The sequence below is a fragment of the Podarcis cretensis genome (genome assembly GCF_951804945.1).
Source record: "Podarcis cretensis genome assembly, chromosome: 12".
Classification (NCBI taxonomy): domain Eukaryota; kingdom Metazoa; phylum Chordata; class Lepidosauria; order Squamata; family Lacertidae; genus Podarcis; species Podarcis cretensis.
Window position 1 is genome coordinate 36,429,801 of NC_137181.1, and position 14,398 is coordinate 36,444,198.

Sequence of the window (14,398 nt, forward strand, 5' to 3'; positions counted from 1 at the left end):
TAACTTTTAGTCCAGAGTGACAAGGTGTCCTGTTTTACAGAGGGCACACCTCTCTCTGAAGAAGCGCTGCCTGGTTCAAACCAGGTTAAAATGTTTTTAAAAACCCGAAGCAGCTAAGCCTTGAGCTTCTCATCAGCAGTTAGCACCTGGATAGCATAGAATCGTAGAATTGTAGAGTTGGAAGAGACCACAAGGGTCATCTAGTCCAACCCCCTACAATGCAGAAATCTTTTGCCTAACGTTGGGCTCAAACCCACAACCCTGACATTAAGAATCTCATGCTCTGCTGACTGAGCTATGCAGGCAGATCAACTTTCTGCAACCTTCCCTACTATGGTAAAGTGTATGGCATTGCTATTTAAGTTACAGTAATCATCTCTAATTCTCATCAAAACATAGCCAAAGTTTTATGTAAATCTGTGCCAACTTTTTCTTTCTATGTAAATCACCTGTTTAGCACCTGCTCCTTTCCCTCTAGGAAGGAGGGAAGCCAGTTATGAACATATCTGAAGAAAAATATATGCCCCTAATCCTGAACCTTTTGTTCATGGCAATATTACCCGATGAAGGGATTTCATGCTGGCATCATTATTTTATAATAGAAACGAGGACCTGGAGAGTTCAGTTGGTTAGAGTGTGGTGCTGATAATGCCAAGGTTGCAGTTTCGATCCCCCTGTGGACCAGCTGCATATTCCTGCATTGCAGGGATTACACTACAGATGACCCTCAAAGTCCCTTCAATTCCAAGATTCTACAAAAGCAGCACACAATATAACTGTGGGATCTTTCCCAGCGATCTAGAGAGCCAGTGTGGTGTAGTGGTTAAGAGCGGTAGTCTCGTAATCTGGGGAACAGGGTTCGCGTCTCCGCTCCTCCACATGCAGCTGCTGGCTGACCTTGGGCCAGTCACACTTCTCTGAAGTCTCTCAGCCCCACTCACCTCACAGAGTGTTTGTTGTGGGGGAGGAAGGGAAAGGAGAATGTTAGCCGCTTTGAGACTCCTGAAGGGGAGTGAAAGGCGGGGTATCAAATCCAAACTCTTCTTCTTCTTCTTCTAGATGAGAAATCTGCCGCAAGCAGAAATCCACTAGTGTGAACAATGACGATTTCTCCTGATTCCAAAAACTAATTTTCAGCTGCACGCGACAAGCATTGGTCTCTGTGCATGTTGCATCTTCAAAAGGCCTGAGCCTGCTTACTTAGTACGATGAAATATAGCCTGGAGAGGAGAAATTTAATGGGAGACATAATTGCGGCCTTCAAATACCTGAAGGGCTGTGATGCAGAAGATGGAGCAGACTTCTTCTCTGCTGCTTCAGAGGGCAGGAGCAGAGCTAATGGGTGGAAATTGAAGGGAAGCAGATCCCATTAGGAGAGACTGCAGACTGCCTCAAGAGGTAATGGGCTCTCTCTACCTGGAGAGATTCATACAAGAGAGGCTGGACAACTATATATCAAGGACACAGTAGCTGCAACACACACTACTTATTTATTTATTTATTTATTTATTTATTTATTTATTCATTCATTCATTCATTCATTCCCCGCCCACCTGGTTGGGTTTCCCCAGCCATTCTGGGATTCTGGGCAGCTCCCAATCGAATATTAAAAACACAATACAGAATTAAACATTAAAAACTTCCCTAAAAACTGCAGATCCAGCATTGAAAAGAGGATTAGGCTAAATGACTTTCAAGGTCCCTTCCAACTCTTATTATTCTAGGCTTGGTGATGGGTTTGAAAATGTCATGGTCTGAAACTGTTCTCAAAAGCGGGCCTTTTAAATGAGTCCTTAGTGTACTTCCTCTGCTTCTTAAGTAGGAGGCTGAGACAGAAGGCCCTGGAAGAAGAACAGAAATCCACAGCTTTCGTATTTTTATATAGCCCAGTCTGCATGCAACCCATTTTGTTACTGAAATTAGTAGCACAGCACTACCTGCCATCACAAAAAGGCATTTTCCATCCTATTAGTTGCCAGTTGGGAGAATGGGTATGCCGTGTGTGTGTGTGTGTGTGTGTGTGTGTGTGTGTGTGAGAGAGAGAGAGAGAGAGAGAGAGAGAGAGAGAGAGAACACACTACTGTGTAACAGAAACTGCCTATGGCTGTTTTCTGTCTGTGAAGTGCTTTGCAATTCCCTTGTTTCCCCTTTGCTACCTGTCCGGTAAGTCGGACAGAGACAACCCCTTACTTAAACCCAGCCAGCTTCATGAGTCTGCAGGAATTGGAGTATGGATCCTTCACAAACAATTGGAACATTCTTATCCAGCACCTCACATTGGCGAGCCTCTCTGACACATGCAAACACATGCGTGCACATACTAACAGTAGGAGGAAAGGTGAATAAATGTGCCCAAACAAGTTCATTACCTGATGGCGAGAAGACTGCAAAACAGTCCCTGTTGCCAAAATGTATCCAACAATTGTTTACAGTGCAAACCTGAGTGTCTACTCAGAATTCAGTGAGGTTTTCTCCCAGGTAACTGGGGCTAGGCTAAGCCGCTTGCTTGTGCATGTGCAGGACTCTGCTAAAATCTAGCACACTGCTTCCAAGAGTGGCAACAGGTTGAATGAAAAAAGGGAGAAGAAAGATGCTTATCTTAAAATTAATATCGTGTCCATTCAACAGCCAAGCGGATGGAGGACTGACCCAAAACCTCAAGAACATTATATACAAGGGTGAGCCTCCAAGATTAAGCCCAGTTTCGCAGGATGCAACCGTCCTTCAAAACCACGCCACCCAGGTAATCCTGGTTTCAGTAAATAAGGCATGTTTGCGTAGCAATCAACATTGGGTAATGCAACACAACTATATTACCAGAAGCAAGATTACATCAAGTCACAAGAGGGAGATGCAATTTACCTTCCCTTTAAATAAATAAATAAATAAAACATCGTACTAGACATCCATACTTTCAAGCAGGTTTCGAGTTTCCAATTAAGTACCAGAACATTTCCAACAGGGAGGAGGGAGAGCAGGTGGGCGGATAGATACAGCCATTGACCATGCAGCATTGTCAATAATATCTCGCATCTGGTGAAATTGGCGCAATACATTATATGCAGGGCTGCCTCTGAAGATGGTTCAGAAATTCCAGCTAGTGCAGAATTCGGTGGCAGTCTGATCCTGGCCCGACTGCACTGACTGCCGATTAGTTTCTAGGCCCAGTTCAAACTTAATAAATAATAATAATAGCAAGGAGTAAGTAAACACTATGTATATAGATGTACTTGTGTACATACATATACTCAAGAAAAAACTAGATGGATAAAATTATGTCTAAATTGCACATAGGTGCCCTTAAAAGTAAAGGGACCCCTGACCATTAGGTCCAGTTGTGGCCGACTCTGGGGTTGCTTTATTGCGGCCAGCGTGACTAAGCCACTTCTGGCGAACCAGAGCAGCACACGGAAACACCGTTTACCTTCCCGACGGAGCGGTACCTATTTATCTACTTGCACTTTGAGTGCTTTCAAACTGCTAGGTTGGCAGGAGCAGGGACCGAGCAACGGGAGCTCACCCCGTCGTGGGGATTCAAACCGCCGACCTTCTGATCGGCAAGTCCTAGGCTCTGTGGTTTAACCCACAGCGCCACCTGTGTCCCAATAGGTGCCCTTGCTTCCCTGCTAAAACCATATCATCAGGCCTTTTTTCAGCTGGAACTCCCTGGAATTCAATTCCGGCACCTCTCAGGTGGGCATCAACGCCATTCTAAGAGAATGGGGGAGGTTTTCCTGGTGAGTTCCAGCACCTCTTTTTCTAGAAAAATAGCACTGCACATCATGATATACTGAGAAGCAGCTTACTTAAATCTCAGCTTAAAAAATAAGCACTTTTAGATGTGCAAAATCCAAACTAAAAGTATACAGTAGCTGGGATTTTATCTTCCCAATTGATGCTCTCTTCTCAGAAGCATAATGCACATGAGAGAATGAAGGTATCACCGGCACTGATAATCTTGCCATCACCACCCTATTTAATGTGATTCTGGAGAAGATGTCTGCTGGAAAGCTAAGTTTTTGTTTTAAAACAAGCTCTAAACTGAAATGTTTAAAACAAGGTGCCTGGCAAGACTGTCACAATATTGAGCGAAGTCAGCCGTGATGTTCAGCACAAACTAAAGCTGTGAAACACATTAATGCATCTTAAAATTAATCAGAGTGCACACACAATGACACTCCCACAAATTTTACAACCTATAAAATACAGGCAGACACTACCAACCAATCACTTTTATATTCTCTCTCCCTCTCCCTCCATCCCTGCCACGAGATGTCTATTTATACAGCAGAGAGATGGTCTTTCATCAGACAAACGGAGGAACTCACCACCTCAATAAATAAAACTGAACTGCCAGACTAATTGTAAGCTTGAATGAGCAGTCCATCAATGTTGCCTCCCCTTTAAGGTGTCAACATTATTCTTCTTCAGCTGGCTACTCTTGCTCTGTGGAAAAACTAATGAAGTGGGGGGGGGCAGGGCAGAATTAAATAGTTTGCTAGAATTTGTCTGATACCCTTTGTAAAGGAAGATGGCCGCAAGGCAACTTACCTGAGAGCAAGCACCAATTAACACGGCGGGACTCCTTCCAAGTGGGATGCTCGCTTTCACATAGTTTATTTTTATTACCTAAAATATTTTAATGGGGTTTTTCATACAGTGGCCCTTTTCCCTTTTCCTCTCTCCTTCTCATGCCAAAGATGTAACAGCAACACATACATATGCACACATAGGTATTTTGAAGTCCAGCTTCAGGGGCCTTCTGGAAGTTCCAACACTGCAAAAAGTGAAGTTACAGGGAACCAGGCAGAGGGCCTTCTTGGCAGTGGTACCCTCCTTATGGAACGCCCGCCCATCAGATGTCAAGGAAATAAACAACAATCTGACTTTTAGAAGACATCTGAAGGCAGCCCTGTATAGGGAAGTTTTTAAAGTTTTCATTGTGTTTTTAATATTGTTGGGAGCTGCCCAGAATGGCTGAGGCAACCCGGTCAGATGGGTAGCATATACATAATAAAATTATTATTATTATTATTATTATTATTAAGCTTTAAAATGGTAATTGGTTAAATTTATCAACTAGGATTCCTATCAGCTTTTAAGCAAGCATGAGCAGGCTCTTATGGTCAAAATAATTTGACTAGGACAGGACAATACTTGTTGCAAGAGAATCCTCTGGAGAGAAAACAATAAACCTGTTTTACTGAATCATAGCTGCCTCCTGAAAAGCAGGGATGCCACAAGCTAGCTTCTTTCTTGCATTTATGCATTCCTCCAGTACAGTAATCCCTCAGAAACAGGAATTCATCTTTCAAGCTTAAAAACATAAAAGCGGCCTTGCTGGAGCAGACACAAGGCCTATGAAGTCCAGCACCCTATATCTTACAGTGGTCAATGAGATGCTTCTGAGAAACCTACAAGCGGGATGTGAGGACAATAATAACTCTCTCCTACTTCTGCTTCCCAGCATACCTGTATTAATAGGCACGGCATGTCTGATCTCAGAGGGGGCATACAGCCATCCAGCAGCCAAATTGTGGTTAGGCAAGACAATTGCTTACGCCACAATTATATCTCAAGAACTTTTATAAACAGCCACATGCATTTCTCCAAATTATGCCCTTTCTTCAGTTAAAGGGGCAGCTGCTGGAGCTCACAAGAAAATACAAAACCTTTAGATACTGTTCCCACCTGAAGACAGTTGCTAAAGTTATTGTGCAAAAAGCTCAACCCTTGATCTCTGAAAAGTATACCAAAGGCATGCAAAGATCTCTAGTTGACCTCTCTCACACACAGGCAATAAAACCTTGCCAAGACTTCTTCATTCAAGGTAGATCAGGCTTCAGCCACAGTAAGAGTCTAACAATGGAATGTGCCTGCAGGCTGACAAATTGCCTTCTTCAACTGTTTAGAAGACAAGCACCCTTTCCTATGTCAGCTTCTAAATCCAATATGCTGCTACAGCTTTGAGAATTCAAAAAGTCGCTCGATCCAGGGACAGTCCACATATATATTGGCCTATTCCTACCTCTTTTTCTTAATGGTGACACAGACCATTCATACTGTAAGAATAGTCTTCACAACTTGTGAGCCGAGCAGTGTGGTGGGGTGAAGACAAGCTACAACAATTAGCTGTAACGTTGTTCACTGATCCTGCTCAGGCTGCACAGAAAAAGCATTTTGGTTCCTGAAATTCATTCTGATGGTGCAGATAAAATATCGTAGATAGAATTCCACAAGATGTGTTGCTAGTGTGTGAAAACGGTCCAGATCCAATGATCCCCAGGCATGCACCTCCAAATGGTGATGTTAGGTGCAATCCTGGCACCTAGCTAATTTCGAATACTGCCAGAGACATATGGCTTTGGATCATTGGCTTACCGGAGAATGTTGGCTTTACAGTGGCAGGACAAACTGCTGTTGTGCCTCAGAAATCTAAGCAGCTCCAAAAAACTGGGCTGTAATTGACAACCCATTTACTCCAGAACAGTTCAATTAAAGTCACTGGGATTGCACTAAACTAAGCGGCTGCAGATTGTTGCCTTAAGCACGTACAGTTTAGGGAATATATCTATGGTGATATATTCAACGGAGAGTTTTCATTCAGAAGTTTTAGCTGCATTTCAAAGTGTAGCCACAAATTGAGGAGATGACCGCAAATTAAGGAAATACACACTGGCTGTTACGTTGCCTACCTCAAATGACAGATTTTCACTGCAGTTTATCTAATCACCGCTATTCCCGTGTTTAAACATATCCCATAACCAAACACCTGGCTGGCAAGATAAAGACCAAGCAGATTTTAAAAGTAACAACTGCATTAACAAGAAGCAAGCTTACAGTTTAAATATAAACTATGTGCATTATGGAGGTGCCCTTCAGCTGCCAACCTCAGCCACGCAGGAGCTGATTTTCACAGCACCATCGCACAAGGACAAAGCAAATCACATGGGGACACATCATGGGAAAAGTGGGTCCCATGTACCCAAGGACCATAACTGAAGGGCACCTGAGAAAATGTACTTATCAGCAAGCAAGTCCTGGAATCGTAAGACTGAAACACGAGGCTAGTTCTAGTCAAGTTCTCTGAGCTATGACAAATATTTGTGACGTGGTAGACTGGCTATGATTCAGACTTGGAAAGAGACTTGATACGCATCACGCATCTAAAGCACATGACTTCCCCCAAAGAATCCTGGGAACTGTGTTTGTTAAGGGTGCTGGAGATCTGCAAGAGTTAAACTACGATTCCCAGGATTATTGGAGGGAAGCCATTTTCTTTCAATGTATGATAGGTATCAAATCAAGGGCTGGAGAACCACCTATCAAGGATGCTGAAACAGTGGGTTTTCTGCATCAGAAGGCTGCTGAGGTCTGTTCCAGGTCTATGACTGGAAACACCTGCTCAGCCATGAAGCTCACAGGGCAAAATCACTATCTCTCACCCTACCTTAATCCAATAGTCCTGTGAGCCGAGTTAATTTAAAAGGGAAGCTGAAGGAAGCATCCAAAAGCCTTTGGGAGTCTCCCTCATACACACGTTTTAAGATCAGGGTGAAATTGGGGATTTAGAACAGAAGTGGGGAGACTCCAAAGGCTTTTGCAAGCCTCCGCCAGCTCTCCGAGTTTGGGAATTTGGAAGGGAAGAGGCTTGCATGGGAAGTCTTTGAGAGTTCGGCCTACTCCCTTCTAAATTCCCAATCTCATGCTGATCTTTAATCTCCACTCATCAACTGATGCCCAGAGATTCGATCCTGCTGCCTAGGCTGCATGATCCTGTTCCCTGCTGGGAAATGGGCAGAGCAGCAGATGCAGGATTAAACTCTGTCCTCTCATCCATCCATAGATATGTCAGCTGATAGATGGGTGAGTGTGGATTGGTAAAAACTGCCTGGCAGGCCAAATTGAACCCCCTGGCAAGCCAAGACTGGCTCGTGGGTCATAGGTCCCTACCCCTGGCATAACTACTTGAATGCCTATGGTCCTTGGAGGAATTATAGGATTCAAATGTTTGACTGAAGCAAAATCACCACGACCCTCAGTAGAATCAGAATCTGTCTGTAGACTGAATACATAACCAAGTGTCACTCATGCTATCTTCCATTATAGCACCCTGAAAATGGACATTAAATATTGTGTATGTGTGTGTACATGCATATTCTCCTTAAAAATCCATTTATAGTATATGAATGTCATTCTTTTTGGACAACCGGGGTTGTTACAGTTGCTGTAAAAATCTACCGTATTTTTTGCTCTATAAGACTCACTTTTTCCTTCCTAAAAAGTAAGGGAAAATGTGTGTGCGTCTTATGGAGCGAATGCAAGCTGCGCAGCTATCCCAGAAGCCAGAACAGCAAGAGGGATTGCTGCTTTCACTGCGTAGCGATCCCTATTGCTGTTCTGACTTCTGAGATTCAGAATATTTCTTTCCCTTGTTTTCCTCCTCCAAAACCTAGGTGCGTCTTGTGGTCTGGTGCGTCTTATAGAACGAAAAATACGGTAAATCATTTTCCATGACTCTCAGAAAGTATGCATTCAAATTTTAAAAATACACACATTACAACATTCTATTTTTACACGTATTCTTGAAGCTTCAACTGAGGCAACAAAGCGTTGTTTTTATAACCAAAAAGACACATACACACACACACACTCCAACAACTCTTAAGTACTTACAAATAGTCTCTAATTTCCAAGCTGTTTCACAAAAGTGTTAGCAGAATGTGCTAAGCATTTTTTTAAAGAGACAAAACTCATGCATATTTCCTGTACTTTGAGAGTAGCCGGAAACCAAGGATTTACCACGGCTGCAAAGTCCGTCCCCCCCGCCCAATCTCCTCTTCCTTGCATCCATTCATACTGAGAGTAACAGAGGTTTTTTATTGAGCATTTTCTCAACCTACACACATTGAAGCCTGCCAAGATACCACACAGCACCACAAAGCAGAAGCTGGGGCTATGAAAGACTGTATCCAAAAAAAGGGTAATTTTTAACGGATGAAAAATGGCAGATTCATACAGCACTGGGACAAGTATGGCCTGAAATTACCGTATTTTTTCGTGTACAAGACTAGGTTTCCTTCCCCCCCCCCTAAAAATAATGTCAAAAATTAGGGGGCATCATACTCTGAGCCATCTCCTCACATTTTCTTAAATCTGAGTCCCCCAAAATAGGGGGTGTCTTATACAAGGGGGTGTCTTATTTCCAGGTCTTCCCTTATCTAGGACACAATTTCACAGTTAAGCAGAGTAAGATATTCACCTCAGGCAGTTGTTTGGGGTGTCAGAAAGGGCAGCGCATAGTTAGTTATTCAATTTATTATCGTCATCTTTTCTTTCCAAAGAAGCGGGGAAGGTGCTTGTGGGATTTTCAGCCTCAGGCACCAAAACAACTTCATTGGCCTTGGTGCGGCACAATTGCCAGCTCTACCTCAGGGAGCCTGTCTTTGGTTTGTCCTGCAAAATGGGGTCCCTGAAATCTGTGTCTGGGGGCCATGATGAGGAACAGAAGCACCTAGCACAGCCCAGTGAAGGAGATGGAGAACAGGTTGGAAAAAATGACCCAGCAACCAACTTTTTTTTAGAAAGCGTACAAGTGAAACAGGTAATGGAGGACAAAGTAAAAAAGACCTTGGCTATGCAAGGTTTTTCTACCTTGAGGTAGAAATGTGTCTGAGAACTTGAGTGGAGAGCCTTGGCCAAAATCAATAAAACAGAGCTCTTTGGCCAGTTACACTGCACTGCTGAGCTTATATAGAAAACAAAAAATAAGACAGTAAACCTGGTAATGTGGAGAATACTATAATTGGGGCTCTACTGTATTGGTTTCAGTATTAAATAGTTCCAAGCGCAACTAGAAATAGATTCAAGATCGCCACAGGCTTTATGCTTTGTTAAGTCATTGCTCATGCATTAAATACAGAACTTCGTTTACAAGATCTGCTAAAATGCAGTGTAGTGTCAACAGCAGGGCTTTTTTCAGCCAGAACTCAGTTCCTGCACCTCTCAGGTGGGTGCCATTGCCATTATAAGAGAACAAGGTGAGTTCCAGCACCTCTTTTTCTAGAAAAATAGCACTGACTATCAGACTCTTCATTCTGAAAAGTTGTGGGCTAGCATGTCTTGGCCATGAGCTCAGGCTGCTTTCTCTGAACCCAATAAACAGGAAATCAGTAGCACTGTGTCTAGAAGAAACTAGATTTAATTACTCCCCTCTCTTAAGAAGTGATCAAGAAAGGAGAAAAGAGAAATTTTCCATTGATGCAAACTGGGTGGGTGGGGGTTAAAGAGGCCACAAGCTATTTATGCAAAAGTGCAGATATTCTCAGGATCTCTGAGCTTACATTCAACAGCCAGCTGGTTGTCTATTGCCATTTCCAAGGCACACAGCAAGAAGGCAAGATTTGTGGTACTTCCCTGCTGAAGAGCCTCCCAGAAATTCAGCCTTCAACCCCCAGATGTAGTAAGCAATACATAGTGAATGCATCAATTAATCCAGAATTAGAAATGTTTCAGGGCACAAAGTAAACTCTTACAATTAAACAAAACAAAACAAAAAAATTGTATTAAAAATCCTCAACATTGCAGTTCCATTTCAAGCTGCTACAGACATTCTTGAAGGGATAAAAACAAATACAGGAACATCAAATACTGCTCTCTAACAGCACCACTGAGGATTGCAATAGATTTTATGAGAGATGACTAGACTGATGTTCAGAATCTGAATCGTTTCAGAGAATGCAAGCAAACTAGGACATCTGCTCATGCCTATTCAGGCTAATGAGTTTATTTCCAGTTAACGGCTAACAGGGGAACCATGCAGCTGCACTCTACATTTCAGAAGATCTGAGTTCATTTATGCTTGCTGCACAGCATCACAAAGAAAGATAAGAAAGCAATGATTAGGCTGCATCCAAATGGCAGTTTGAACCACAGTTGGATGTGGTTTATTGCTACTACTCCTCATAAATACTACCAGTGGGCCTGGAGAGTTCATGTTACAATACCCAACATGGAAAGTGCCACCCTTATTGTGATCCTGATAGAACCAGTGTATTATTTGGGGCAGCAGGAATCAGTATGGAGAACTCCTGTGTATCTTGCAGATGGCAGGGGCATTGAACTTCCAGCTTGATACTTTGAATGCCTTTATATGGAGCCACTCTTATTTAAATCATCCAGACCAGAGCCTCTCATGCTATCATCACAGACTCCCAAATTCTGCACAGGAAACCAGCTGCCCAACACCAAGCCTGCTGTGGGAGAAAATAGGTACTTTCTCGACACAGAGTGATATTACTGTATTGGTCTGAGATGCTGAGAACCACAGGAACTATACCAGTACAAAAAAAAACCTCCTAAGAACTACGGAAATAATACAAGCTCTTTTGAAGGGCCAACTACCATCAGTGGAAAAAGTACTCAAGCTTTCAACAAATCAATCCACAGAACTCTGGCAAAATAAAAAGTAGCAGCCAGATATTGAGCAAAGACCTCTCTCAGAGATTTCTCTAATTTAGCTCAGTACTGGAAGAAACAATGCAAGTATTTCTCATGCCACGTATAACTTCACAGACAAATTATCAAGCTCTTTAAAAAAAACCTTTTGCAAACCTTTCCAGCAACCAAGTGAAAAAATTGTGCACAGAATATAAGATTTGCAGAATATAAGAGTCTTGCAAGGTAGCATACAGCTCCCCAAACCTAGTAAGATACCACCATTGGGTGAAGATGGAGAAAGGAAAGGGTAGGGATGTCCTTGCTGGATTGACCCAAAGAGTCTCCTGAACCCAGTACTGTATTCTGGCAGTTAGCAGCCAGAAGATAGTGGAAGCTCACAAAACAATAGTGAGAGTCCTTTTATTTGCATCACTAATCTTCCCAAACCAACTTGGCATACACCCTTCTCTTTCTCTCCTCCCCAGTGGCATATTTATGGCTAAAAGTGTCAATGCATGTAGTTATAAAACGAAGCTACATAACAGCTGAGCGTTCACACAAGCCAAATTGCAGAGGAAAACCAGAGAGGGACAGAAAATAAGGAGCGGTAAATCGATGTATGCAATTGGAAAGTTGCTTACTCTCCCGCCCCTCAAAGAAAACCCAGGGGGAAACTACATCAGAACAAGTAACAAGCTTTCTGGAAACTCAGCCCTCTTCCTACCTGGGAACTGACAGCGATCGCAAGCATCAGTCGGGCTATAAAGTAAGCTCTTCCGAGCCGCGGTTGTGCCCCCACCGCAGGCAGGGCTTGGAGGGAGCGAGATCCAAGCGGCTTTTCCTCACCTCTGAGCAACCTGCCAAAGCACAGCCAGGAGTCAGAGAAGCCACTGACAGGCAGACAGCCGCGACAACGAAGCGGGCGGGAGCGACAAACACAAAGATGCACCCTCTAAGCAGCTCTACCTGCCTGCTCCCTGCTACTCCCTTCGGCGGCGAGAAAGGGGCGGAGCCTCTCGGCCAGACCCAGCTTGGTTCCTCCCAGGGAGGTTCCGGAGACGGCAAAGAATCGTCTCAGTTGATTGACAGCGGCGCTGACCAAGGGGAATCTCCAGACGGATCAGCGCCAAGGCGGCGTTCGCTCGCGCTTTCGCGGGCAGCCGCCGGGTGTTTCCATGATGTCAGCGAGCCATGTTTCTCGGACAGGTAGGAAGAGGAGATGCGGCGCGGGCGGTCCGGCACCAAGGAGAGCGAGTCGAGGCACCCGTCACCCTGGGGCAAGACTTTCGCGTGCGATCGCAGTTCACCCGGATGAACAGAGGCAAAGGTGCTTAACCCGAAAGGTGGGCTTAAACTGGCCAAGGCAAAGAGGCATGATTTAGAGTCGGGAGAACGCTTCCCTGTTACAGCACAGAGTCAGGATTTCAGTGCAACAAACTAATCCCGAACCAGCTTTACTGCACCTCTTCCTGAGCTTAGCGATTTACAGTTTCCATAATTACTTCGGATTTGCACCACAAAACGCATGCAATATTTCCCATTCTTTGCAGTGCGGCTCGGTCGGATGAACACACCGTTCTAGAATAACCTCCGCTTCTGCAATCGCGCGTCCTGCCAAAGTGTCTCCCCACTCCCCCCAAAATGCCCATTTCGCCAGCGAGGAACGCGCAGCACCTTTAAAAGCCGTCGTTCCGTGGCCGGGGACAGCGTCCGAAGAAAGCAAAGGCATTTTAAGTTAAGGAATATTTGCAACACACGAGCCCAGATTTGAAAACGCAGCTGGAGAAGCTTGGAGGAAGCTGCTGCAAGGAAGCCCAACCACTTCCACAACTTGGCTAAAAGAACTCGCAGCCTGTACACATAATTAAAGCTGAGCCATGAAACCTTTAAGAAATAGCCCCTCGCTATCATGAAACCATCCGAGTGAGAAATCAAACTCCACAAAGACTGCAGGACAGAATGCAAAATGCAGAAAGGCTCTCAAGATGAATACCTTGTTATTTATTTGCATATAGAAATTTAAAAGCTGGAAGCATCCCCAGGCATATTCAAACTGCCCCAGCCATAGATTTCAGAGTTGCGGACACTTGCCTCTCGAGAAGACTCCTTCCCTTCCCATTCTGCGAGTTCTCTCAATGCAGCGACAAAGGAAAGAGTCCGCCAGTCCCACCCAGATTCCGCCCAGGCGGCGGGTTTTACTGGCTGCTTTCAAGGAGGCGGGGTTTCGCCTTGCATTCTTCAAGTAATCTCATCAACGCCTTGGCACCATTCAGGATTTGGGCTGAGGAGGAGCCAACTGTGGCGCTTCTCGCCCCGGAAGAACAGACAGCTCATTAGGGCGCTGCCCCGTCAACACCCACTTCTGGGCTGAGATGGGCTCCCACATTCCACTGCCGCATGCCAGGGACGCCGTTGGTTCCGATTAGAGCACTTTCTGCCCCAATCGCGCAAAATAGAAACCCATTGCAATGTTAAAATTAGCAGGAGGTTTGGGGTTTGGGTTGTTTTTCGAAAAAGGAACCAAGCAGAGGGCGGCGAGGTATTTTTGCTACTGAAGATACAAATATCCAAATGAAAGCTTCTCACAGCCTTTAACGTGGGCATTCTAAAAATATTACGTTTGCAGTTTGCGTGGGTGAAAGCAAAGAACGGATTGCATTGCTACTTCGGGCTCAAGCCGCGCTGCTTACTGTTCTGAAAGCTACCGTTCAAAGTTTCTTCTGTCTGTTTTTGCCCTGGTACAGTTAAAATGACATGGACCGTGCTTCCGGGTTAGGGTGCAGAAAACCAGGATAACTGTTCAAGAAAATAAAAGTAAGAAAATGCAGCTGTAATTATCGCAGAATTGACCTGCGGAGCTCCTTGTCTCCAGCATTGCTACTGGGCAATAATAGAATGGCCTCCAAAACAGAAATGACAATAAGCTCTGAAACCTAGTGAGGATTCTTAAAGAAGGTAA

The 14,398-nt window shown here is 44.2% G+C and overlaps 1 protein-coding gene across 4 annotated transcripts in view; it reads right to left on the bottom strand.

Annotated features, from left to right (window-relative positions):
* The window catches only part of OSBPL3 (oxysterol binding protein like 3), a 95,842-nt gene extending 82,099 nt beyond the window's left edge, over positions 1-13,743 (bottom strand). For 2 of the 4 annotated variants that reach the window (XM_079947991.1, XM_079947992.1), the window contains exons 1-2: positions 13,531-13,668; positions 12,164-12,296 (exon numbers count right to left, since the gene is read on the bottom strand). The gene's annotated coding sequence lies outside the window, so the exon portion shown is untranslated. Of the gene's footprint in view, positions 1-12,163; positions 12,297-13,530 lie in introns of all 4 variants that reach the window. The other 2 variants (XM_079947989.1, XM_079947994.1) reach the window with 2 other exon arrangements.
* Positions 13,744-14,398: the final 655 nt, after the last annotated feature.